This window comes from Mobula birostris, chromosome 26 (assembly GCF_030028105.1).
Source record: "Mobula birostris isolate sMobBir1 chromosome 26, sMobBir1.hap1, whole genome shotgun sequence".
Taxonomy (NCBI): domain Eukaryota; kingdom Metazoa; phylum Chordata; class Chondrichthyes; order Myliobatiformes; family Myliobatidae; genus Mobula; species Mobula birostris.
In genome coordinates, this window is record NC_092395.1 from 12795485 (window position 1) to 12810571 (window position 15087).

Consider the following 15087-nt stretch of genomic DNA (forward strand, 5'->3'; position numbering starts at 1 on the left):
GGACCCCAGGATGGGTACTTGCTTGTGTTGTGTATGAGAGGGTGTATTCAGTTAAGATAATAACAATATAGGTTGATAGAGGTGTAGATAAGAGGCATAGACTGAGTAGTTTAACCAGAGAGATTTTTTCCAGGATAGAAATGGCTAATTCAAGGGGGCATAATTTTAAACTGATTGGAAGAATTTATAGGCGGGATGTCAGAGTTAAGTTTTTTTTTAAACACAGAGAGTGGTGGGTACATGGAATGCCCTGCCAAAGGTGGTGGTAGAGGCAGATACATTGAGGGCATTTAAGAAACTCTTAGATAGGCACATGGCTGATAGAAAAATGGAGGACTTTGTAGGAGGGAAGGATTAGATTTTTCTTAGAGTAGGTTAAAAGTTTGGCACAACATCGTGGGCTGAAGGGCCTGTACTGTGCTGTAATGTTCTATGTTGTATGAAGTGAACTTTATGATGCTTATATGGAAATACTCACAGATCGTCTTGCTAACAGTTCCAACAGTGCACCAGAGCCTATTTGTCATGTGCGAAGATGGTTTGGGCAAACCATGACAATGGGAAGGAAGAAGATCCCAGGAAATCCCCAGATGCTACAATTTTTTTGTGACTGCATGTGCTATCGTAACTATATGTTCTGTGCGTGATTGCATGTCCTGTGTTTTGCACCTTGGCCTCGGAGGAACGTTGTTTCGTTTAGCTGTATACACGTGTGTTGTTGGTTGACAAGTAAATCTGAACTTGAATTTACACTTAATGGAAATTATTGTGTTGTGCCACATAAATCCTACTTCTTCTGAATATAAGGTTTATTAGCTAGATCGGTGATGATAATTAGAGATCTAGTCAAGCCGGCACAAGACAAAGAGCGACCTTGCCAGGCTGTTGTCATTCCACACTAACAGCCGCTGGAAGATCCTTCATGTCTTCTGGTGAAGAAAGATCTCTAAACATGTCCTACTCCTTCAGTGTCATCAAGAGGACATGGCCACAATCATTACGAAGAAACATAGGAGAGGATTGGGCATGTGATGATGATTGTTCTTGGCAAATTTTTCTGCATAAATGGTTTGCCATTGCCTTCTTCTGTGCAATGTCTTTTCAAGAGAGGTGACCCCAGCCATTGTCAATACTCTTCAGAGGTTCAAATACGAGGAAATCTGCAGATGCTGGAAATTCAAGCAACACACATCAAAGTTACTGGTGAACGCAGCAGGCCAGGCAGCATCTCTAGGAAGAGGTACAGTCGACGTTTCGGGCCGAGACCCTTTGTCAGGGCTAACCCTTGCCCAAGGGTGACTTGCAGACTAGCGGAGGGAAAGACTGCCTCACATCTCCTCCTTTGGTAGAGGCGGATCTCTTCCTTGCCACCTTTTAATGTCCTGACGAAGGGTTTCGGCCCGAAACGTCGACTGTACCTCTTCCTAGAGATGCTGCCTGGCCCGTTGCATTCACTAGTAACTTTGATGTGTGTGTCTCTTCAGAGATTGTCTGCTTGGTGTCAGTGGTCGCATAACCAGGACTTGTAATATGCACAAGCTGCTTATATGACCATCCGCTACCTTCACGTGACCCTGATCAGAGGAGAGAGATGTTACACCTTGCCCAAGGGTGACCTGCAGACTAGCGGAGGGAAAGACTGCCTCACACCTCCTCCTTTCGTAGAGGCGGATCTCTACCTTGCCACCTTTTAATGTATAGACTTCTGTTGAATGCATATCACTGAGAATGTTAACACAAGGAAATCTGCAGATGCTGGAAATTCAAGCAACACACATCAAAGTTGCTGGTGAATGCAGCAGGCCAGGCAGCATCTCTAGGAAGAGGTACAGTCGACGTTTCGGGCCGAGATCCTTCGTCAGGACTTCATCAGCACTGAGAATGTTTATGTTTTAGCCTGAAAATTGCTGCAAATGTGATATCAGTATCCTGTACCTATCTGTGGGCTATAAAATGATGCTGGCTGGTGGCTCCAGCTGAAATTCATTCATGAAATTGTCAGTCATGCTTAATCTAATAAATTCCATGTGGAAATAAAAATCTATTTCACACTGATTTACTAAGATCTTTTATTCATGACACAGTCTTATTGGGGTCCAATGGTTTCCCCAAGTTTTAAAATAAACTAAAAGCATTGCAGCAGGAATAAAAACAACGATAATTAATTTAATATGAACATTTATAGCCTTTGAATTAGTGTTGGCAATATTACTGAATGAGCATCTGAATACATTCATGCGACACCCTGCCGTACAGTACAGGTTAATTATTTGTGAGTCCAGACAGTAGGCTTGGTCAAACTTGATAATGAAATTAGCAGGAAGAGTCTGGAGGTCGATGTATTGGGGAGTAGGGGTTGAAAATCAGTTTATTCCTCCCCTGTAGGAGGTGAATTGATGAAGCAAGAACAGTGACCATAGTAACAGACACAAAATGGTGGAGGAACTCAGCAGGCCAGGAACAGTCGACGTTTCCAGCCAAGGTCCTTGATCAGGACCTACCGTTCTTCATCATGATTATAGAACAGTATGACACAGTACAGGCCACGATGTGGTGCTGACCTTTTAACCTACTCCAAGATGAATGCAAACCACATCGCCCTCCATTTTTTTTCATCCATGTGCATACCTAAGAGTCTTTTAAGTCATCGTAATGTATCAGCCTCCACCACTTCCCCAGTCAGATCTCTCAAAGTTGCTGCACAAGTTCAAGTTTATTGTCATTCAACCATACGCGTGTATACAACTGTATGAAACATTATACAGTCTTATGGGTTTATGTAAGGCAGTATAATGTTACTGGCACTGCTATAATAAACCAAGCTGTTGTATAAATATGTGAAACAGCAGCAATAAAAGGTGAAAAGTGACCAGAGCAGGACGAGAGCGTGCCTGTGAGTTGGGGAGTAGCGGTGGGGGCTGGCAGTGCATTTAACCAAGATGTACATATGTGTTGGGTGGACATTAAGGTGTCAGGCTAATAGGGTGGTTCACAAGGTGAAGTCCCAAAGAAGGGTCTCGGCAAGAAACATCAACTGCTTATTTTTTTTCATAGATGATGTCTCTCCATCTGAGTTCATCCAACATTTTGTGTGCGTTGCTTTGGACTTCCAGCATCTGCAGATTTTCTCCTATTTATGGTTAATCAGGTGCATGGAGTGTTGGCCTTCATTAGTCGGAGGAATGAGTTCAAGAGCCATGAGGTAATGTTGGAGCTCTATAAAACTCTGGTTAGACAATACTTGAGATGTTGTCCTCAGATCTGGTGGCTTCATTATAGGAAGGATGTAGAAAGTTTAAAAATGGCACAGAGGAGATACAGCAGGATGCTGCCTAGATTAGAGAGGATGAGTTATGAGGATGGGTTAAGCGAGCTACGGCTTTCTTCTTTGGACCGAGGGAGGATAAAAGGCAAATTGATAGGGCTGGACAAGACTATGGGAGGTGTAGATCAAGTGGATAGCCAGAGACTTTTTCCCAGGGTGGAAATCGCTAATAGAAGAAGTTATAATTTTAAGGTGATTGGTGGAAAGTATAGGGGGATAAGTCAGGGGAAAAGATTTTACACAGAGAGTGGTGAGTGTGTGGAACATGCTGCCAAGAGCGGTGGTAGAGGCAGATACATTAGGGGCATTTAAGAAATTCTTAGGTAAGCATATCGATGATAGAAAAATGGAGGGCTATGTAGGAGGGAAGATTAGATTGATCTCAGAGTAGGTTAAAAAGTTGGCACAACACCGTGGGAAAAAGGACCTGTACTGCTTGTGTTGAAACAATGATTTGTTATAACAAATGAGTAAATCACTGTTTTATTGACATTAGCCCTAATGCTTTCTAACCTTCTCCTCTAAAAAATGATTAACTTTTGAATTGTTTACATAGTAATTTTCCCTGGATGTTTGGTTTAATGTATTTGCCCTTTAGATGTCCAAGTCTAGCGTGGGCCACAATTCCAGTATATTCTGATGTTCTGCCAAGAGCTTCCCAGTAGGGTCAGGTTGGCCAATTATGTGTTCCTGATGTCTCGTCATAGTTGTTTGGATGATAACAGTCAGGTTTGATATTTTAACTGTACACAACTGCTTTGTTAGTTTCATGACTACTACCTCTCTCGCAAGACTATGCACTGAACAAGATGAAGGAGCACTGCAGGACATTGTAAAAGAGCTTGCAGCCACAAAACCGAAGTCCAAAGAAATGAGGCACCAAGTCAGCAGGATAAATATTGTGTCATTGCATTAGGATTTCCCAGTACTTGGCCTCGTGAGGCAAACATTAGGGGAGAGTCATTCCTTCAAAACTTGGAAATTCCAGTTCATGTTTCCTTTTTTGCACAATAGTTTGACGTACTAAGTAGATTAAGTGGCAAAGAATGATGAATGCTGAACCCGAGTGAGGTAAGGCTGCAGCCCGATACGACCCCTGTTAGACCACACCTGGAATACTGTGTTCAGTTCTGGTTGCCTCATTATCGGAAGGGTGTAGGATCTTTAGAGGATGTGCAAGCGATTTTCACCCGGACGCTGCCTGCATTAGAGGGCATGTCCTACGACAGAAGGTTGAGCGAGCTTGGACTTTTCTCTTTGGAGCGAAGGAGGATGAGAGGTGACTTGACAGAGGAATGCAAGATGATAAGAGGCATAGATAGAGAGGATAGCCCATGCCTTCTACCCAGGGCAGAAATAGCTAGTACAAGTGGGCATAATTTTAAGATGATTAAAGGTCGGGTTTTATTTTACAGTGAGTGTTAAGTGCATGGAACTCGCTGACAGGGGAGGTGGTGCAGACAGATACATTAGGAAGATTTAAGAGTCTCTTAGATAGGCACAGGGATGAGATCACCAAAGTTAAAAATCTTGGACCTCATTTCAAATGTCACTTATAAATAGTTCAGAGATTTAACTAATTCAAGATGAATAAAAGTCAGTTCAAAATTAAAATTGTAAATAAGTTTAATCAAATAAATGACTAAATATGAACAATTGAAAATTATTATGATGTACAGCACTGCGTAAAAGCCTTAGGCACATGTATATGACTCGGGTGCCTAAGGCTTTCACACAGTACTGTAGTAATGTTATATGTTTCACTGTACTGCTGCCGCAGAATAAAACACATTTCATGACAAATATGAGTGATGATAAACCTGATTCTGATATGGGTCTCTATTGTGGATTGAGAGTGGAAAGGGGGCGGGGGGGTGGGATCCATGGTTGGGAAAAGCGGAAGGGAGAGTGGAAGAGTGGGAAGCACCAGAGAGACATTCCGTAATGATCAATAAACCAATTGTTTGGAATTAAATGATCTTGCCTGGTGTCTCAGGGCTGGGTGTTTCTACACCTGACCCACCCTCTTCCCTGGAACTCCTGTGCCATCTGTCCCACAGCCTTCCCACAGCATTCCGCCCTCACCATTCCCAACATCCTTTGCTCTTGCCAGATTTACAAACTCACTCTCCGCTCCACATTGACAAAGACAGTACTGTGCAAAAGTCTTTGGCACCCTAGCTATATATATATGCCTGAGACTTTTGCACAGTACTGTAGTAATAAAAAAAGATATATCCAAATTACCATTCTCCCCTCCATTGGTAATAAAATCAAAACCTCTTTGCAAAACATCAATGCTCCACCAGTCCCATTTATCTTGCATTTCTCACATCAGCCAGATCTAAATAGCAAGTTAGAAGTGTGAAGCCAGAAAGCAAAATGTTGGAAATATTGAGATTTTGTAACAATCCAGATTTCTAAAAGTACTCGTACTGATATTAACTATCTTTCCCAGATTATTTAGTTAGCAACTTTCAACTCCACAACTGCCATGGTGAGATTTGTATTCACATTTCCAGCCCATTATTCCAAGACTTGTGGTACTTGAGCAATAACTTTACCACTGCCCTACCAATCAGTTTGAAGTCACCAGGCATTTCATGACTTATGCATCTGGATTCTCTTGGCTGTTCCCTCTATTTAATATTGTACATGCATAGCACAGGAAATATCTGTTGATCAACAAAGTCCACATGAGAAGTTATGGTGCTCTCAATGTTCCACTCATCAAACCCAGTCGACACAGACCACTATACTGTTCATTCTCATATAAGACCATAAGCACACAGCTCAGCAATGTTGACGCGGTCACCTACCTGGGAAGCTGCCTCACCTCCTCTTGCAGTCTAGATTGAGACATCACAAACCGACTTGCAAAAGCTGGGACATCCTTTTGTCACCCCCATGGATTCGGCGGTGCAGCAGATACGGCAATTGCGCTCGTGAATATGCACGTGTCAGCTAATTATTGTTTCATTGCGATAGTATTTAACTCCATTCTTTCCGTTGTAATGCTTGTCAAGACTTGAACCCAGCACAGCAATGCTTCGTTGCCTGCTTGCATTGGGCCTTGCCTGAGAAATTGGGCTGTCGAGTCAACTGACTCTGAAGACTAGTGGTATTTGTTTTATATTTAATTACTCCTTTCAGCTGCAGTTTAGGCTTCGTTTTTCATTTTCAGAGTTTTAGTTAACAGTCCTGTTCGGCCTAGCGTTTATTGTTTTTTTTCCCTCTAACTCTGTTCACATTGAAGTCTGTGAACTATCGACCCACTTCAGTGTCTCTCGCTCCTCACTTGGGCCATATCTGAAACTGGGGACACCTTTCACAGGCTATGGACACATGTGTGGGGAGTACGTGGCATCCAGCTGAAGACCAAGATCACAGTCTAAAAAAACAGCCGTCCTGACTTCTCTGCTGTACGGCTGTGAAACATGGACCGCATACTGCAGGCCCATCAAGATGCTTGACCAGTTCCACCTGCGATGCCTTCACAAGATCATGGGCATCTAGTGGCAAGATAGATTCCTCACCACAGAAGTGCTACGAAGGGCTGAGAGCTCTGGCACAGAGACACTGATCATGAAGGCTCAACTTTGATGGGCTGGACATGTGATCCGGATGGAAGACAACCATCTTTCAAAGATGGTATTCTTTTCCGAGCTGGCGCATGGCACCAGAAAGTACTATAAAGACTGTGCAAAACCACCCCTGAAGGCATGCAATATCCCTGTGACTGGTTGGGAGTCTTTGGTCAAAGCCCATAATGCCTGGCACCTTGCAGTTTACAAAGGCACCTGCACATTCGAAGAGCAGTGGCTGAAGGACCTCAATCAAAAGTTCCAGGACCGCACAGGGAGACAACCCAACCTTTCAATGGCCATAATGTTCCCGACCTGCGGGCACATCTGCGCTTCCTAGTTCAGGCTTTGCTTTCATCAGAGGCGTCACTGACATCATCGTCCTTCCCGACAGACTTCCAAGAAGAAGACCATAAAATACAGGAGAATTAGGCCATTCTGCTCCGCCATTTCATCATGGCTGATCCATTTTTCCTCTTGGCCCCAATCTCCTGCCTTTTCCCTGTATTTCTTCATGCCCTGACCAATCAATAATCTATCAACCGCTGCCTTAAATATACATGAAGGCTTGGCCTCCATAGTTGCCTGTAGCAATGAATTCCACAGATAGACTACTCTCTGACTAAAGAAATTTGTCCTCATCCCCATTCTAAAAGGGCGCCCCTCTATTCTGAGTCTCTTGATCATAAAGGGCTCCTCAGCTATTCCAGCTTTACAGTCATCTCCATATCTTCACCATTTCTATCGATTATCAGATTCCTCCTGAATTTCCCTGAATTTTCTTACCTTTCAAAGATTACCTGGCTGTTATTTGATGACTCGTGTCAGACATTTTCTCGTGAAACTGTGGAAGGCAGAAATGAAAAAATCCGGCTGAATACAGCAGCTCAGTTTTCAATTGCCTGGAGCAAAACTGCGCGGGCAGCATGTAGCTTTAGCGGTTATCATAACACTTTACAGTGCCAGCAATCAGCGATCAGGGTTCAATTCCCGCCACTGTCTGTAAGGAGTTTGTATGTCCTCTCCACGTTCACATGAATTTCCTCCAGGTGCTCCAGGTTCCTCTCACATTCCAAATATGTACAGGTTGGGGTTCAGTAAGCTGTGGGCATGGTTTCATAGTGACACTTATGGCCATCCCCAGCACATATTTGATACAAACAAAGCATTTCACTGTATGTTTTGATGTACATGTCACAATTAAACTAACCTTTCACCTTTCTGGCTCTTCTAGGTTCATGGATTCAGCTCAGGGCTAACAGCCCTGATTGGTCAAACAGAATTGTTATGGAAACAACAATGAAGAATCCTTCTACAGTACCCCTGCATGCAATGGTATGGCATTGTACCATAGAGGGAGAAATTAGGACCCTGAACTACACCGAGGGCACAATAGAGAAGATGACCAAGGACAGAGAGAGATGGGGGACCTTCATTGCTTGCCTAACCGCCAGCAGACATAACAGGCAGTAAGTAAGTAAGTTGATCTTTTAATCACACTCTGGCTGATGTTGGAAAAATCCACTTTGGAGCCAAACATACTCCAAAGTTTTATTGCTGATTTGTCCACAGAGCTTTAAATGGATATTATGTCAACAAGTCGGAAATTTATCTCCACCCTAAAAGTTTATACAGAAGCTACAGTATGTTTTATCTATAGCCATAATTTAATGCCTGGCATGCGTAGAGCCAGTTAACAAATCTGATGGACATTGTAATGAAGAGTCATTGACATGAAACATCGACTCAGCTTCTCTCTTTATGGATACTCCCTAATCTGCTGGGTATTTCCTGTTTTTTCAATCAAATGTAAGATGTGAACATCTTTGTCTGGTGGCTAAAATGTAACTGATTAGAGTGCAGATCAATGTAAAAACGAGTCACATCAATCTAAAGTTCAAACTTACTCTGTGCTGCGTTGGCATATCTGGGTAATTAGGATGAAAGCCTTGTAACCCCACTTCCATGCTGGGATCTGAGGTGGCAATCGAGGCCAACATCCGGACCTCAGAATTGTAGGAGATGTCTAATGAGCTATATAAATGGGTAAGTGGTGCTCTCCTTGTGCAGGGCATCTGAGGGCTCTCTACGCATGGCCTCGAAGTTCTCAGTATCATCCCCAGTGCTACTTCTCCACTTTGATCATCAATGGGACTAAGGTTCCCAGAAATTAGTGGAAACAGTTCACTTCAAGAAAACTTTGAGCACATCCTTATTCATTTTTTACTTTGTTCATCTTGTAATCTCTTCCCACAATAGGATTCTTAAACCCTATGAATTTGTGTGTTGCTGACACTTTGCAGTATGATACACCAAAAGGATCAGCAATATGTGGCATTGACTTGAGGAAATAAATGAAAACTTCGAGAACATGTAACAAATAACAACCACTGAGGTGGATGAATTGGATATTTTGATTGGACTCTTGAACCAGAACAAGCCTTAAATTTCTCCTTAGCTGTATCTACCTTATAAATATGATGTTTAACTGGATTTTTCAAGATCTGAATTCTACCATATGTTGCAGGTCCATACATAGGGCAAGAGGCAGATCTTTTCTGCATATATTTTAGCTTTAAATGAACACAGCTAACTTCAGAAAAACAGTGGTCTGAAATGGGATTACATGACTGTTCGTAGATAGTATGAGTAAATGGAAGGCAAGGACAACTAACCTTCCCTTCCTTCCTGAGGAGGATGCAGCTTTGGAGAAGGTTAAGCCAAGTGAAAAGAACGCTCAGCACAAACACGTTCATTAAAAGCTCCAATAAGTCAACCAAAGCTTTGGTTTAACTCAAAAGTTTGGTAACTTATATAGTACCAAATGGTACGATACCACTATGGTATCCTGGATAGCGTAGTGATGAGCACAAGGCTTAACAGTACAGGCAACCCAGGTTCATTTCCTGCCGCTGCATGTAAGAAGTTTGTACTTCTCTTTGTGACTGTGGGTTTCCTCCCACAGTCCAAAGGTGTACCAGTTGTTAGGTGAATTGGTCATTGTAAGTTGTCCCATTATTAGGCTAGGGTTAAATCGCGGATTGCTAAGCAGAGTGGCTCGAAGGCCCAGAAAGGCTTATTCTGTGCTGTATCTCAGTAAATAAATAAGCAATAAAGTACAGACATAATAGTGGCACAGCAGGTATTGCTGAAGCCTTTTGCCCTGATGACTCAGGTTCGATTCTGACGCTGTGACTAGATGTGTTTCCCTTGTGTGCCCCGTTCTCTTCCCAAATGCCTAAACTGTGCAGGTTGGTTGGCTAATTGTCCACGGTACATTAATCCTAGCATAACTGCATTAGAGAGGGGAGCTGATGAAACAGTGGGATAAAAGTCAAAGTCTAAGTCGAGTTTTTTGTCATCTGCACAATATGTATGCACAGGTGCAAAGAAAAACTTACTTGTAGCAGCATCACAGGCACATATAAGAATCATTCACAATAAAAATAAATTAAACATAAATAAACAATTGTTAGAAGAAGAGAATGAGAAAAAAAAACAAAATCCATTTTAGTGCAAAGTGATCAAAATAGTCATATTGTTGTTAAACAGTAGTGATTAGGTTTTTGCTAACTGGTTCAAGAACTGAATGGGTTGGAGGGGAAAAGCTGTTCCTGAACTAAAGATGTAGAATTTCAGACTCCTGTATTTCCTGCTTGATGTTAACTGCAAGTAAAGGGCAGAGCTAGATGGTGGGAATGTTTGACAACGGACATTGTCTTTTTGAAGCAGCACCTTCTGTAGATACGACCAATATTGTGTCCATAAGTGAGATTTCATTGAAACATATGAATTATTGAAAGGTCTAGATAGAGTGGATGTAGAGAGGGTGGTTTCTATAGTGGAAGAGTCTAGGACTAGAGGGCGCAGCCTCAGAATAGAAGGACATCCCTTTAGAACAGAGATGAAGAAAAGTTTCTTCAGCCAGAGGATATGAATCTGTGCAATTCATTGCCACAAATGGCCACTTTAGCCAAGTCATTAGATATATTTAAAGTGGAGGTTGATAGTAAAGTTGATGTAGAATATGGGGAGAAGGCAGGAGAATGGGGTTGAGAGAGAAAAGAAATCAGCCATAATGGAATCGTGGAACAGACTTGATGGGCCAAATGGCCTAATTCTGGTCCTACATCTTATGATCTTATGACATATTGGGTAGAGGAGATTACAGGGGAATAGATTTTATGTGAATGTTCCAAGACAGGGCATAGTCAATAGTTTCTCTCTACACTAGAAGTATACATTTATAAATGCATTTATACTAAAAAATCCCATCAATGCCACAGAACTAAGAAAAAGAGCAACAAAACCTTCTTGCTAATTTGTTATGATGGTAGATTTTTTTTTCATTCACTCACCATTTTCTTCTTAATAGGGGTTTACAATTGCATACGCACACCCACGCATACACTGACTATGCCTATCTGGTTAAACAAATATATAACCTACTGTTATTAAAATTACAGATAGTTTGATACTTCATATTATATTCTAATAGCTTGTCTTACTTAACATGAGAAATGGCACAGTAGCATAGTGGTTAGTGAAGGCTTTACAACACCAGTGACCTGGGTTTAATTTCTGCTGTCAAAAAGAAATGTGTGGGTTTCCTCTAGCTGATCCTTTTATCTCCCATATTCCAAAGACGTGGGGGTTAGTAGGTCGAGGAGATACTATATTAGTCCCGGAAGCATAGCAACACTTGCAGACGGCCCCTAATTACATCCTTGGAATGTATTGGGCATTGACGGAAATGATGCATTTTACTGAATGTTTTGCTGTTTCAATGTACAGGAGACAACTACATTTAAGTTCAAATTTATGCTGGTTTAAATGGACAGTAACATCGGCCGTTAAAATCTTTTGAGCAGAACATGATTAGTTCATCCAATATTCCTCTTCTTCTTCCATATATTTGGAGAAAAAAACACGTATGTATGTTTGAGGGTTATAAGCCACCAAGTAATCTTCTCAGGGAGGGAATTTTTTTCCAGTGACGTCAAGTTAGCATCAAAGGACGTATCCTGTTTGATGATTCATTGCTTGACCTGAGTTCTAATACTCAGACCAGAGAAGAGTCCGATGAACCACTTATTAATTAAGTGACCAAATTTCCTGTATCTGATTTGGACCCTGTTCTGAAAGTTCTCTGCTCTTTGAGCCGGTGAAACACAGAGTGCATTGCACTTGAGCCTTGATTGAGTTCTGCACTGGAAATTGCTGATGTTGTGCTGTGGAGATAAATGCTGTGGGGCTTCTGCTACTATGTGGCCGGTTTGAGCTATTACACGTTGGTCTTTCTGTATTCATGTTGATGGCATTCCAGAAAATTACTGAATGTAGTGACCAATATGCCTTACATTGTGTACTGTGGTGAGCTTTATATATATGACGTAACTCACATGTGGGAATAAGAATTATATGTGGTGAAGATGTGCCTCCTGAAAGGTTCCCAAATAAGTCTCTTCTATTCAAGGATCACACTAATACAAATATAGTTGTCATGAATTCATCATTTCCTCACATTTTAATCTTCTTTTTCTGAGAATCAAAGAAAACAATACATATTGTATCAGTGAAACTTTTCAGATATCTTCGCTATACCACCTCCCTTCTATCAAAAGATGCATCAACTAGCTGGAAGTAAAGTTATTGTAATTTTTTCTTTGCTCTATAATAATTTGGGGTGGGCAAGGGTGTGGATTTTAACCCTTTTGACCTGATGGGCTGTTAAAACAGAGTGGATGATGTACAGTATTTGCTGGCTTTATGCCTTGATCCCATCAAATGGAAACTTTGGTCCTAGGTTTAAATTGAGCCAGAGTCTGAGAAAGTGTAGCCTCTGTTTTTAGTGCCCTTTTATTTAATTTAGAGATACAGCATGGCAACAGGCCCTTCTGGCCCAATGAGCCCCCTATGCCCAATTATACCCATGTGACTAATTAACCTACTAACTAAGTCTTTTGAATTTGGAAAGTAACTGGAGCACCCACTGGAAACCCACACTCTCACAGGGATAATGTACAAACTCCTTAAGGACTGTGGTGGAAGTAAATCCAAGTCACTGGTGTTGTAATAGTATCACACTAACCACCACGCGACCTTGCCACCGCCTCTCAGGTAACAAGATAACCAACACTCATCTGCCGATTGGATTGTCAAAGAAGAACAGAGAAGTTGTCCATGCACCTTGGCCAGCATCTATTCCTCAACCAACGGCTTGCTTAGCTGTTTTTCAATGTCTGTATCACTCTTCTCTATGTGACCAGGGCGTGATGTGTCATGGTCCAATCCGTGAAGTCCGCATTCCAGTTCACGGTCCGGTCCCTGGACTCAGGACTCTGGGTCTTCCAGCTGTCCCTTGTTTTGATTGAGTTAAGCATAGGCACCTGATTCCCATCTTGGGGCTTGGAATATAAGTAGCCTTCGGGTTGAGTGTGGGCTACTGGTTTGTCTTGTTGGTCCCCCTTAGAGCAACCTGCTGATGGAAGGCTAGTGAAACCATTTGTGATCTCTAGGCCTGGTTGGAGGACCACTGCTTCATGAAGCCTTGTTGCCACTTGTCAGAGCAGTCATTGTGGTATGGATTTGGCTGTTTCTGTAGCCAGCCAAGGTTGTTGGCTGCCCCGAGACTCAGAGCCACCACGGATTGAGCTCCCTTCCTGTCCTTGCCTCTTTTGGGTAAGCCAAGCTGTAACTGCCATTACCCTGTGGTCGGTTCTATCCCTTCCTGTCCCTTGCCTCTGTGGGGTAAGCCAGGCTGTTTGCCGTTAGCCTGTGGTTGGGTCTGTCCCTCCCTGTCCATGCCTCTGTGGGGTGAGTTCTGTGTCCTGCCCAGGAGTTCCTCCAAGGACACAAGCCTGAAGTCCCCAGCCTCCAAGACCCAAGGCCCCAGCCTGCAGCCAAGCTCAAGACCCAAAGCCCCAAGGCCCCAGCCACGTCCTATCCTGAAGCTATGTCATGTCCTTGCCTGGTGCTGGGGTCTGAGCCTGAGGCAAGACCCAGATTCTGGGTCCTTGTCCAGTCTCGGGCTTGGAGTCGAAGCCTTGTGTCCTAGTCCATGGTTTCTAGTCCTGGTCCTGCTTTCCCTAGCCCAAGTCTGTGTTCTTGTCCCTGCTCCTTGCCTGTATCTTGTCACATCCCTACTCTAGTCTAGTCTTGTTCCTTGTACTTCAGTGTCTGTGTCTCGCATTTAGGTCTGTTCGCAGCACCCCAGTGTGGCATGATGTTTGGAAATATAACACCAGCAACTGCATTTTGGGAGAAGTTCATTGGTTTTGAGTTAGCTGAAATAGGTATTTAATAGTCAACATGGACAAGGTGGCTTGTAGGGTCTGTTTCTGTGTGAGACTGTCTTTCAGTAATGTGAGCCATTGAAACAAAAAGAATGAAGAAAGACTGAAAGATTATAGAGAAAATCTACAAGTATTTTGCCAGGACTTGCAGACCTGAGATAGAGGGATAGGTTGATCAGGTTAGGACTTTATTTCCAAAAGTGCAGGAGAATGAGAGAAGCTTTGATAGGGGTACACAAAAATATGAAGGGTATTGATAGGGTTCATGCAAGCAGGCTGTTTCCACTGAAGTTGAATGGGACTTGAACTAGAGGTCATAGGTTAAGGATGAAAAATGAAATACTTAAGGGGAACTTAGGGGGGATCTTCATTCAGAGGGTGGTGAGAGTGTGGAATGAGATGGAAGGAGAAGCTGTAGATGAAGGTTCAATTACAAAATTTAAGAGAAGCTTGGATAAGTACAGTGATGGGAGGGGCATAGAGGGCTCTGGTCCAGATGCAGGTCAATGGAACTAGGCAGAATAACAGTTTGACATGGACTAAATGGACTGAGGGGCCTGTATCTGTGCAGAAGTGCTCTATGTCTATGAAAAGATGTGCTTCTACCAACGCAGGCTCAACATTTGATAAGTTTACTAAATTTAACTCCTATAACCACCCCACTTCACCCTGCCCACCAAATGTGACTGAATTCTGATACATAAATAAAATGATTCTTTTGAATTAGCTGTCACAGAAGTATTAATAAGGATATGGGAAATAAGGATGTCTTGGCCTAAATATCCAATATATTCCCATGCTTCTGTCCATTATCAAGATTGCCAGCCTAACAAATGTTGTTACTGAGGCACCAGCTTTAAATGACCTCTCTTCCCTTTGGCCT

General features: G+C 42.5%; 2 long non-coding RNA genes across 7 annotated transcripts in view; one reads left to right on the forward strand and one right to left on the reverse strand.

The window, feature by feature from the left end:
* Window positions 1-15087, reverse strand: part of LOC140188383 (uncharacterized) — a 90253-nt gene that overhangs the window by 23831 nt on the left and 51335 nt on the right. The gene's annotated exons all lie outside the window — the stretch shown is intronic.
* Window positions 1-15087, forward strand: part of LOC140188384 (uncharacterized) — a 66569-nt gene that overhangs the window by 15132 nt on the left and 36350 nt on the right. For 2 of the 5 annotated variants that reach the window (XR_011883299.1, XR_011883303.1), the window contains exon 2: window positions 8144-8382. This is a non-coding gene — a long non-coding RNA (uncharacterized lncRNA). Of the gene's footprint in view, window positions 1-3019; window positions 3203-8143; window positions 8387-15087 lie in introns of those variants that run through there. The other 3 variants (XR_011883301.1, XR_011883300.1, XR_011883302.1) reach the window with 3 other exon arrangements.